The sequence below is a fragment of the Artemia sp. Qi Xiang Cuo genome, chromosome 5 (assembly GCF_049724085.1).
Source record: "Artemia sp. Qi Xiang Cuo chromosome 5, ASM4972408v1, whole genome shotgun sequence".
NCBI lineage: Eukaryota > Metazoa > Arthropoda > Branchiopoda > Anostraca > Artemiidae > Artemia > Artemia sp. Qi Xiang Cuo.
The window spans coordinates 18886453-18899805 of NC_142798.1; the positions used below are offsets into that span (position 1 = coordinate 18886453).

The 13353-nt window shown below is 36.6% G+C and overlaps 1 protein-coding gene across 4 annotated transcripts in view; it reads right to left on the reverse strand.

Annotated features, from left to right (window-relative positions):
* The window catches only part of LOC148951908 (uncharacterized), a 160783-nt gene that overhangs the window by 120618 nt on the left and 26812 nt on the right, over nt 1-13353 (reverse strand). The gene's annotated exons all lie outside the window — the stretch shown is intronic.

A 13353-nucleotide genomic window follows, 5' to 3' on the forward strand; every position in this document is an offset into this window, starting at 1 on the left:
TTTGACAAAGAACCCTATAGAACTCTCTACGAGTTGACTATGCAATCCCTAAATCATGACTCACAACTATTTGAAAATGGAATAACCGATCCAATGTTTTCAAAAAATCATGGCGTAATTGTTTTGGACTTGTTGGGGACCCAGGATATGAGCATAGCACGAACAGGGAATGTACGTTTAGAGTGCAAATTTGCCGATGCTGTGACTGAGAGTATCACACTAATATCATTGAGTCAATTTGAAACCTATTGGGAAATCACACCCGACGGCAGTGTTCTACTAGACCTAGCACCATGAAAACAAACCAAATAATCAACGTATTTAATATGGATCCATACATGTCTCAGTACAAGTCCTATTGCATACCATTGGACTTCGTTGAAACAATTCCAAGTGTTACAATACCCTAATCATTGTTAATAGCAGTCCATTGACTTTGAAGACAGACCATTGGCTATGCATCTTTCAAACAGCGAAGAATATTAAATTTTTGATCCTCTTGGCCTATCGTATAAATTCTACACTCCATATATCAGCAACTTTATTGAAAGCAGTTGGAAAACTATTATTCAAAATCAACGAAGAGTACAGGATTTAACGACAAAGACATGTGGCTTTCATGCACTACTCTTTTTCATATTCAAATGTCGTGGCTATACCTAAAAACAGTTTCTCGACATTTACGTTGACTTACCTCGATTGAACGACTTTCTAGTGGAAAATATACTTTCAAGTGTGTTAAATATTGATTTTAGTGCCCTACAAATAAAATGTTCTAAATATCTATGTAAAATTGTTTATTATTAAAAAATTATGTATACACATGATAAAAAAATACTTTTCTACTTTTTAAATTTTTACGTCTGCAACGAGTAGGTATTTATCGTCAACAACTAATGTTTGTAGATCATCCGAATTCATGGTATACTGGTCCTAATGTGCTGCAATGTCAGGGTCACATTTTCTACAATGGAGTGGAACTTCACTCTTGTCATATCTCTTTGTATAGTCAATGATACTATTCTCATTCATTCTGTACAATTCACGTGTTTCAATTTGCTTTATTTGAAATAATGTTATAAATAATGTTCTCAAGTCTTAAGTGACATTCTATCACATCCAAATGAAAATCCGTTGGCTTATGATTATAGTAGCCATTGTCTTTACAACAATTAAGTAGAAACCCAATTCTTTTGTTACTTCATTAACTGAATTACTTACCCGGTTCCTCCTCCCAGAACAATCTAAAACCACAACGATACCAATCTCTTAGCAATAAACTAAAATCACGCTTATGATTCTTTCCAATCATACCGGGATATGTTTTCTCCCACTGAATACCTTTATCCTAGTGGGAATTCAAGCATAAGTACCCTCTAGGATGAGAGTCACACACCTCTTCAAGACAGGAATTACAACCTTTAATTTGTACGTAATATCTTCTATGCAATTTATACGGGCTGCATAATCTACATTTTTCATCATACTCATCAATCATTGTGCAATTCTCCCATGATGGCCAGCTGCCCAGTGTATAGATGCATAGTGGACATGTATGGAAAAGTTTTTCATGTGTTGACACTCTCACTGTCACAATGAAACTGAGCTATCAACAAAAAAAAATTGAGTGGGATAGAGAGAGAGAGAGCGGAGTAAATCATGGGGAGGAACATAAATTCTTAGAATAGCATAGGAAGGAACATAAACCCTTAGAATAGCAAAGGAAGGAACATAAACCAAGCAAATCCATAAGTACATGCTCTGGAAAGGTGCCAAGGAACATAACCTAGGCAAATAGCATAGGAAGGAACATAACCTTGGCAAAGTATAAGTTAGCACTCTACTAGCATTAACCAAACTTGACTTTTTAAAAAGGCCCACATAATGCCCAAGTACCCGAATTTTCATTGTAATAATTATGGTCGAAAACCCGTAACTGGAGGTTTGCAAGAACAACTCTCGTATGTTGCTCCTCCAAGCCCCCTTAATAAGCTACGCAATTAAGGTGAATAATTAATATATCAAATCATAATCTAAGAGGCTTAGTTCTGTTGATATAGCGTTCGATTTAGAAATAGAGTGTCTTGCGTTCGATTCCTGCTTGGTATTTTTTTTCAATTATTGTTTTCTCACTTGTATACGATCAATTTCAGACAATTCTACTGTCTTTTGTAAACCTGATGCACTCATTTTCTAAAGCTTGTCCCAGGAAGGTCAAAAGGTCAAGCATTTTGATTCAAAAGGGAGTAAAGGTTATCCAGTTCATGGTTTGCAACGACATTCGGAGTAGATATCTAAATCCACACCCAAACGAATGGTGTAATTTTGTCAAAATCCTGTGGGGGGAGGAGGTCAAAGATAGAGCGAATTTTCCCAAATAAAGTTAAAATGACAGAGAAAACTGAAAAACTAGCCATATAGTAATAAAAAAGGCAAATATGTACTAAAAAAACTGACCTGTTTCAGTGGATGCTTGAATTATGCAGGCTTGTCTTAGTTTTGACAAAATTTTTGGAGAACCTAAATTTTAGCGTTGAGGGGGAGAACTTCGGTTTGGAGAAAAATTGAGGTCTGGGAGGGGAATTTGCCCCCTCTATCCCATAGTAAATTACCCCCTGGTCCCAACCCCTTGCCAGTAAGTGGTTGGAGAAGTGTAGGCACGAAGTGGTTCTGGAACCACTCAAATTTGTATATTAAAAGAAGGATTACTTATTGTTATACTTACTTATTCAAATTATATTCTTGACAACTCCTCCGTAATATTCTCTCCATACGTAAGAGTGTGCATCCAAAGAGGAAGAAAAGACAAACAAAACAGTTCTGTAGGAGAATTTAGGTAATTCTTCCCAAAATTTTTGAAATGAAAACAAACTTAGTTTATAATACCATTTATCGTACCTGCACAAGAAATGATTTTTTTTTAAAATTTCCTTTCATTTCTGAGTAACGAGTTGCTTTTTATGTACGGACAGGTCAAATAAATCCCTAAGCCTAAAGGCACATTTCTGTTGAGCTAGCAAAATTTTCGACAAGTAAGTCGATATAAAAACCTGTCCGCTCATTTAACCTTTTGTGTCAAAGCCATTTGTCTCAAGCTACTTTATTAAGTGTGACTATATTAATTTTTTTTCAAACAAAGATTTAATGATCTACTTCTTTTTTTTTTATTTTTTTAAAAAAATACACGACGCTATGTTTTGATTTTTTTCCAATCTAACCTTATTTTTCCTTCAATTCTTGTACTTAGGCTTCTTAGTTCAGCTCCTTAATAAGGGTTGAGGTGTCTTTTCTCCCCTGGATTAGAGGTGATTAGAAATTATATAAAAAAAATTTTTTAACTGAAACTAAGGACCAACATTAAAACTTAAAACAAACACAAATTATTCTGTATGAACAGAAAAGGTCATAGCAGTATTGTTTCTAAATTAAATTTTAAACAGAAACGAGCATAGATTAATTAAAAAAACTAAATTTTCCGAGGGAAGTAAAGAGCGAACTTGAAACTTAAAACAGACAAAATTATTACTTCACAGCCTATCTAACATACATCAACAGAGCTAATGCAAATTAGTCATCTGGTGATGTTTCCCTATGTTTGTAGGATTACAGAAAGCTAGCACTTTACTGAAAACAGAAAAGCCAAGTATAAAAACAAGAATATTGATTTAGGAGTCAAAAGTAAACACGTAGCCTTACAACGACAAACTGGTCTATAATGCTTTTAATAGTCCTACAGGAGCTGTGATATCGGTAATTTTCAATATACAATTAAAATTATCTTAAAAACTTAGGCATAAAAATAATAAGTTTAAGGTCATTGCACAGCATATAAAATAATGGATTGATTTGTCAGGTAACATCTTGGTCTCACCTAGTATTACTCGAAATGAAGAACATATAAACCGTAATATGAACTCTGGAAATCAAGTTACTTTTCTCTATAAAACTAAGAATTTTAAGTTGTGATACAAATTCTAAAGCGAGTTTGTAGTAGTAGTATGCTAAATATGGATTCTAGCAGACTATGTTCCTTCCTGTGCTATTTGGGGAGATTACGTTCCTTGGCACCTTTCCAGAGCATGTACTTATGGATTCTAGCAAACTATGTTCCTTCCCGTGCTATTTGCTTAGCTTATGTTCCTTCCTATGCTATTTTAAGGGTTTATGTTCCTTCCTATGCTATTCCAAGAGCTTATGTCCCTTCCTATATTATTCTATAGGACTACGTTCCTTCCCATGCTATTTGGGGATGCTATGTTCCCTCCTATGCTATTCTATAGCGCTATGTTCCTTCCTATGCTATTCTAGGAGTTTATGTTCCTTCCTATGCTATTCTAGGAGTTTAAGTTCCCACCAATGCTATTCTATAGCGCTATGTTCTTTCCTATGCTTTTCTAGGAGTGTACGTTCTCTCCCATGCTATTCTATAGCATTATGTTCCTTCCTATGTTATTCTATGGGACCTCTACACGTAATTAAACGCGTTTTGAAACTACATGCTATTTGCTTGCCTTATGTTCCCTTAAAGGTTTGACGACTACATTCACGAATACATTCACGCCTACAAGAATATGCAGTTTCACGTGCACATTTCAAAAAGCATGCAAAACCTATAAAATGATTAAACACGTTTTGAAACTACATGCTATTTGCTTGCATTATGTTCCCTTGGTACCTTTCCAAACAAAGTGATAAAAAAGAAAAAAAAACATGTCTAGCAACTTCGTTCATCGTGATAGTGTATAAGGTTTGAAACCTATGCCTGAGGCACTACAGTTTGACATGCACATTGCATAAAAAAGCGAGCAGTACGAGCGGGGATTCCCCACACAAGTTTGTTTCAACTCCAAGTTTTTCAACCAGACTGGTTTTTGAGGCAACATCCATTTCAGGGGCCAATCAGAGACAGCGGAGGTTGCTCAATATACAATAACTCGACTGGTGATTGGTTACAAATAAAAGGAGTGATTTTTTATTCGTCCTTGATATTTTGTATAAAATTCTCATACCTTACAATTAAATTTTCATAATGATTTAACATATCATAGATAATACATTAAATATTAATAACTTTGAAGCTATGGATACATCAATTTACAATGTGAGTAAAGTTTACTAAATTTCTTAATTTATTTCCAAATAAAATCATTTTACCACCCCACTAGTAAATTCAAATTAAGGGGCATAGCCCCCCCCCCAACAATACAAACTGTACAATATGATGGTTATAGTCGCTAGAAAACGTAAAGTACGCTCTTTTTTCCATTATGTAAATAACATCCCTCCTCCTCCCCCTCTGTTTACAAGTTTAATTCTTTAGAAATAGTTATTTCGTTCAAAATGTCCCTTTCCCATCGTGCATTTAAGATGTAATGTCTTTTTCCGATCTAAATAAAACCACCTGTGTTTAACCTTTTTACAAGAGGAGCGATCTCAAAACAACATTTGGCATGCGCATTATCTGAAATTATAAATACCACATGTTTATGGATAGGTGCTAGGGTTTCCTTGACAAAGAGAGATTGCATTTGGGCCAAATTAGACAAGATATTCTATTTCCAATTGTATTTGATGATTAAGAGGCTTTTATAAAAATATAAGGCGAGGGAGGGGAGCAATGTATCAATTCTAACACCTTCGTTGTAAGGTGAAAAACAAACTATATCGTCGCATGAAAAGTAAGGGGGGGGGGGAGGAGGGATTTTTTTTGCAGCCTAATTTTTTCTTCTGTAAAAAGGGGAATTATTTTTCCATACTAAATTTTTTCTTCTTTTTAAGGAGGAGGATTCCTACAATTACTCTCCCCCTCAAAGAGAGAGCTAAAGCTAATGGCGATACTCCAATGCAACAACTGGAGATAGCTGGCCTATCGGGAGCCATCCACATCCATCACAGACCGGCACTGCCTGCCCAAGGCCCACCCTTGCCAGCCTCTATGCAGCCGGGTAGAAAGCTAAAAAGAGAGTGGATGATTGCTCATAACGTTACTGCTACACAAGATTGTGAGGTCACCCCCTATCAAGCATTGCCGGGCCCTTCACGACCAATGCAGGGCGAGAGTGATGTGGCCACTACAGCCCTCAAAATGCAAGCTGCAAATCTAAATGGGAGTTTTCAAATATTATTTCTCGCTAATGTTTCTTTTCCCCAAGTCAATTTGAAGGACTGAGAATTGTACCGCTAGACATAATTCCAGGTTCTAATTTGCATAATAAAGGCTTCGATAAGAGATGCGAGACTTAATGGTTTCAATTTTATTATTTGCTATAGAAAATCTTGAAAAAAACAGACTACACATTGAAAATAGGCTATTTTTAGGAGATATCATGATTTTCACTATTTTATTGTTTATTTGTGTGTGTGTGAGCGATGCATGCTCTGTTTATTTTTCTGTCTACTCGATAATTAATTGTGATAGTATAATGAATATTGCAAATTTAATAACGACGTTATGATTATCACTATTTTGTTGTGTGTTTGTGTTTGACTGTGTGTGTGTGTGTAAGCGGTGCATGCGCTGCTTATTTTTCTGAGTACTCGATAATTCATTGAGATAGTATAATGAATATTGCAAATTCAATAACGACGTAATGATTTTCACTGTTTTGTTGTTTGTTTGTGTGTGACTTTGTGTGTTTGTGTGTGTGTGCGTGTGTGTGTTTGTGTATGTGTGTGTGTGTGTTTGTGTTTGTGTGTGTGAGCGGTGCATGCGCTGCTTATTTTTTCTGTCTACTCGATAATTCATTGAGATAGTATAATTAATATTACAAATTCAATAAAGAAGTAATGATTTTCACTATTTTGTTGTGTTTTTGTGTATTTGTGTGTGTGTGTGAGCGGTGCATGCGCTGCTTATTTTTCTGTTTACTCTATAATTCATTGAGATATTATAATGAATATTGCAAATTCAATAACGACGTAATGATTTTCACTATTTTGTTTTATGTTTGTTGGTGTCTGTGTGTGTGTGTGTGTGAGCGGTGCATACGCTGCTTATTTTTCTGTCTACTCGATAATTCATTTAGATATTATAATGAATATTGCAAATTCAATAACGACGTAATGATTTTCACTATTTTGTTGTGTGTTTGTGTGTGAGTGTGTGTGTGTCTTACTGGGTCTTTCTGTTATAGGGTGTGGGTGTAGGTGTGTGTGTGTGTGTGGGGGGGGGTGGGCGTTTGTGTGTGTGTGCGTGTGTGTGTGTGTGTGTGTGTGTATTTGTGTGTGTGCGTGTGTGCGTGTGTGTGTGCGCGTGTGCGTGTGTGCTATTAACAAAATTTGTAATTTATTATGCACCTGTTTTATAAATAATGCTATAAGCAAAAATTTGTAATTTGTTATGCACTTGTTTTATAAATAATGCTATAAGCAAAAATTTGTAATTTATTATGCATTTGTTTGGTAAATACGAATACAATTAAGAAAAAAAAATTGTTTGATAAATTCGACTAACAAAAAAATAAATAGTGTACTATAATTGTGATAAAACTTTCCTCAAAGAAAAAAACTCATTCCATTCATTTTAGTTTCAAGGGGAAGCTATGAAAACAACTGCCTTCCCTGGCCCAGGACTGCGAAATATCATGGGTAAGTTTCCCCTCTCGCCGGATGATGTTAGTGAAGGTACGTCATTTAGTATCCCCCTGGATTTTCAATTTACAACTGAAGAAATGAACAGTCTTTTGGAAATTGTTGGACCTAATGTTTCCGGGGACACTTTTGATAATGACTTTATAATTAGTGAATTGAGTCCTGTGCAAATAGGTGCAGGACATGAAAATAGTGTCACGTCCCCAGAACTACGTGAATTTTATTTGTTAGAGTCTGCTTTAGGTCACTTGCAAAGACATAGGGTATATTTTAAGCCCCCCGAGGAAAACCTGGCTGACGTGAGTATCATTTTAACAGACCCTGTAAATGTTCTTCATACCTACATCAACTGAATTTGAGCACTTATTGAGATTCAGATTCAGAATTGGGGGGGTCAGGGGGAATTAAGGCACTGGTAAATCAAAAAGTTTATTTACAAAAGCGGACATCTGGGGACATTTTTTATTTTCATTTTTCAACTGGCAATCAAGCTTTTACCCTGGTCTAAATGAATTTGAGGGTAACTTTTTCAATTGGGTTAGTTAATTAATATCAACTTTGGACACATTTAACGAGAGGGGAAGTGGGTCCACAATTTTATACATTGAACAATTGGATCTGAATCTCAGTAGATTAAAAAAAAACTTTATTTTAAGAGGGGCGGGGAGAGGTAGTCGACGAATAAAATGCCACCCAGATTTGTCCGCTACCAAAGGGGTTCAGAGTTTCGATTTTGACACGGGGCTGCAATGCTTTAAATATGCATTTTTAGCAGCAGCCCATAAGACATTATAAAAGATTCAACAATAAAAAATCTCGACAGACTTGCAGGTAACGGTGGAGACGATTTCCCTAAAGTAAATTTAGATTGTTTAGAGGGGAAGTATCTGGTGTCCTTAAAAGAAATAACCATATTTGGAAAAGCAAACGAAAATCTTGGGTTTGGGGGGGTTGTTCTCCAGTATGACACGGAATTTGTAAATTGGGGAAAGAAACCGAATAAAAAAGGAGTTTTATATTCAGTTAGGACACCGTTGGTAGATAATGTTAAGAATTGGGTTTGGATTGTCTATGAGCCGCACTAAGATGTAAACTCCTATGGTCATTTTTTCCCCCTTGCGGCTTTAAGTCGACTCTTATCCCAAGGCAAAAAATATGGGGAACGTCACTATTGCCTAATGTGCCTTTCCCCATTTAAAATTGAAAGAACATTGACAGATCACATGAGATATTGCAAAATTTATGGCAATCAAAGAATAGAACTGCCGGCAGAAGGCAAAGATACTTTACAATTTAAAAACTTCCAAAATTCCCTGCTACAGGTTGATAAAGTATGTTTGGATTATGAATCAAAACTGGTGGATGTATCAGACCCATCAAGGCCAAATATAGTCAAGGAACACAAACTATTTGCGTGTTCCTATGCGCATGCCTGTCGCGATTCCAATAATAAAATGCAACTGGAAGAGTTTTTTTGACTATGGATGAGGACGGTAGCATGGAGAAGTTATTGGTGTTTTTTATAAAAACTGCGAACGGTGCAATTTCACGATTGCGTCACACCAACTACCGAATGTCATTATCAGATAAGGAGCAACTGGCACTAGAAAAGGGGACAATTTGTTGGGTTTCTAGGGATGCTCTTGCCCCAAAAGACGCAGTCCAAGATCACAATCATCTTATTGACCCCAATTCAACGGGGAAAAGTAACTTTCGAGGGGGGGGGCACACAATTCATGTAATTTAAAAATTAAACAGCAACTCTTTCTTCCGTTTTTTTATATATAATTCTAACTACGATCTGAAGTATGTGCTACCAGCTATGTCACATCTTCAAAGAAATGGAACAGTGGATGATGCATGGGTGATAGACAGCTTTTCCTACAAAATCATTCCTAAATCGTCGGAAAAGTTGCTTGTTTTAGAATTTATGTGAAGATATATTGAAGAAGACGTTGAGTACATGAATAAAATTTGCTTTTTAGATTCCTACAGTTTTTTTCCTAAATCATTGAGCGAATTAATTCAAGTGCAGAAAAACGATGACGGCTGCAACGCTTTCCCCCTTCTCAAGCAACAATTTCCAAATGATTTATATGATTTATTGACGGTCAAGGGCATCTATCCTTATCATTATTACTGTTCCATGTCAAGATTCACCGAGGAAACTATTCCATCGATTGAATCGTTTTACGATAGTCTACACGATCATAGGTGCACCCCTGATGAATACAGTTTTGCTAAAAAAGTGTGGGCAGAGGACGGATGTAAAAATGGGTTTGACTACTGCAAGCTGTATTTGTCGAGTGATGTGTTAAATTTGTTAGACATTATGTGTAAAAATACGGACAAAATCTATGGGAAATTTAATCTTGATTTAGGATATTATTTCTCATCTCCTCATGTGGTAATGGACCTCATCCTAAAAATTAGCGGGGAAAAAATCGGGTTGATCACCAACATCGATCAGCACCTGTTCATCGAGAGGTCAATGAGGGGTGGATACGTCTTTCACGGGGATCGTATCTTAGAAACTGATCTAACTGGTGAGATGCAGATGCAGTTTGCATCAGATGCAGTTTTCTTTGATATGAATTCTCTCTACCCCTCGGCCATGTCCCATTATGCGCTACCCTGCGATGATTATAAATGGCTCAATGACCCTCAAGCTCCCCATTTCCCCAACATTGACAGTGTTGAGGAGAATGGGCCGGTTGGATGGTTTTTTGAAACTGATGGGGAGATACCAGTTGAGCTTCACGATTTAGTAAAGGATTTTGTTTTTCCATGCATCAATAGACCTGTGACTAGGGACTCTTAGAGCCCCCGCAATATGCGTTTAGTAGAGGTGGACGGATTGCATTGGTCACCTTTAAAACAAAAACTTATTGCTGATCATTTGGCTTTAAAATGGATGTGCAACAACGGTTTCAACGTCACAAAGGTTCATAGAGCCCTCCAGTTTAGTCAAAAACCCTATCTGAAAACGTTTGTTGACACTTTTGTCAAGAAACGTTCTGAAGCGCAGACGAAAGCTGAAAAAGAAATTTATAAGCTCATTTTGAATTCGGCTTTTGGTGAAATGTGCGAGAGTGTTCGTAATAGGAATCGTTGTGACGTCGTGACCGATCCCAAACAATGTGCTCGAATTATTGCCGATCCAAATTACACTTCATTCACAATCACTGGCCCGGATATGGTACTATTGAATAGAAAAAAAGAAGCATTGTCCTGAATAAAAACATTGCTGCAGGCAGTGCGATCTTGGAGATCTCCAAAAAGCTCATGTTGGAATTCTACTACATTGTGGATAGGGTAAAGTGGCCGGAGAAGGGGCAAGTAGAGGTCTGCTACGGGGACACAGATTCTCTACTGCTAAAAGTAAAAACCCCAAACCTAATTGATGATTTGGCGCACGGTAAAATCATCAGCTCGTGGATGGACGACACTACTTGGTGTGGGATTTACACGGAGATTTTTAAACTTTGAGTGCAAAATTAAATTTTATTTTGTAAATCAGAACCAAGGAGGGACATGATTTCCCGTGGTATGTTTGTAAGTTCGAATGTGTACTTTATACTGGAACACGATATTCAAATCAAAGAACGTTGCAGAGTAGTACCCACGCGCTATATGGATAAGCATTTGGACTTGGACATCTATAGGAATTGTATTGTTGAAAATACAATTGCACAAGCAAAATTGCTGGCAATTCGTTCACTCAACTACAGAAACTTTACTGTAAATATAGAAAACATTGCCATGAGTACCATTTCCGACAAGGTCTATGTTTGTCAAGACGGTGTGACTACCCTCCCCCTGGGACACTATTTTACTTCCGACCGAGCTGAATGTGTTATCCATAGGGAAAGTCTCGGTTTGAGTAAATTCCAATAATTTTCCCAGAAACCAGGGAGGGGGGGTCTCGCGGCCTGGGGGGACCTCGAGGCCCGTGGGCGCCCGCCCGGCCGCCAGCGGGGGGCGTGCGGCTACTACCAAAGTTATCTCTCTTTTTTTACTTAGAGCAGATTTTTTTGTGCTTTTGTAAATATACATGTTGAATTCAAAAAAAAAGTGGTATTATTCCAAGTGTATTTTTTTCATTAAATGTTGTATTTATAAATAAAATATATTTATTAAAGTGCTTTTTATAGTGCATTTTTTTTATTATAAATAAATTTAAAAAGTGTATTTTTCTTCGTTTTCTGTAAAGTGGTGTTTATAATACAAGAAATATGATTCTTTATTGATTTTGTTCTTCTCATTATTATTCTTGAACGGACTAGTAATAGGGAAATTATTTAGTCATTAGACAACTATAGTCTACAGTTAGCTGTCTAGGTGAACTGTTGAAGGGAGCATGTATCAATTTAAAAGACTATTCAGATCGTTTCTGTGCGAGCCATCAATGTCAGGCAAAACAACACTCTTAACTAAAATAATTAAAAATTGTGATAAAATGTTTGTGGAAAAGCCGAAAAAAATCTACTATTGTTACAGTATTTGGCAGGAATCATATGATAAAATAAAAGCAATTGGCACAGCGGGATTTAGTGCAGATACAAATCATACAGGGACTTGATGTTTTCAGTATTTTTGAACCAAACTCTTGGCTGATTATTGACGATCTGGCTGAATCTATTGAACAATGGTCCCAGTAAATGCTGCAATTGTTCACCGTTCGCTGTAATCATGAACAGATTTCCTTTACTCTGGTTCTTCACAATATCTTTCATTAGAGCAAAGGAATGCGAACACTTGCATTGAACTGCACCTACTATATCATCTACAGAGTTGTTCGTGATTCTAGCTCCTTAATAACTCTCAATAAACAAATCTATCCTGGTACCCCTAAATTTCTGCTCTCAGCGTACAATCAGGCAACTAATAAACCCTACGGTTGTATCCTATTAGATCTTAATCAAAATACACCTGAGGATTTGCGTGTAGTCACAGATATTTTTGACAATGAAATTACAGTATATCTCCCCGTGAACAGTAAAAAGACCTATTAGTTGCTATCATGACACTGAAGAAACTACATGAAAATAGACATTTATTTTCAGTTCTAAGCACTTCAAAACCCCCACTTAGGAAAGCCATACTCAAACATGATATTGACAATGATTTCATTATTCTAATATCTGAACTTTGTTTAAATTTGACCAAGGGCAATGTTCAACTGTCAGAAGTAGTTAAGCAATAGGCAAAGCAACATCGTTCCATTTTACGTACATTAGCCTCTAAAAACAAAGGAAAAGAATTTTAAAAGGAAACGACTTCTTCAGGCGGGCGGTAGCTTTTTCACACTTTTACTGCCAATAATTGCAGGACTTGTGAACAGTTTTCTCTAGAGAGAATGGCAAAACCCTATAAATTTACTCCAATACAACTCACTCTCTCACCCGTGGAACACTTTGAGAACAATCTGAGTAAATTCATTGACAACGAGAATATTGAGGATGATAAAAACTGCTTTTACTTCAAGATGCACTTCACCGAGTGGACAAACATAAACCCTATCGTGCGAAGGCCAGTGGTATTGATCACAAAAAAGGATCATCTCCTCAGGATTTTGCTACTGCTGCTGTAACACAATTAAAGAAGGAGGAATTGGATTCATTTGTATCGAAAATTGTAAATCTAAGGCCCCACTCATATCGTAAACAAAGTAAACGACTCCTAACATATCTCATGGAAACTGGTCTAGATCATATTCAAGTTGATAGCAATGGGAAAGAGATTATAATTCAAGGCAAGAGC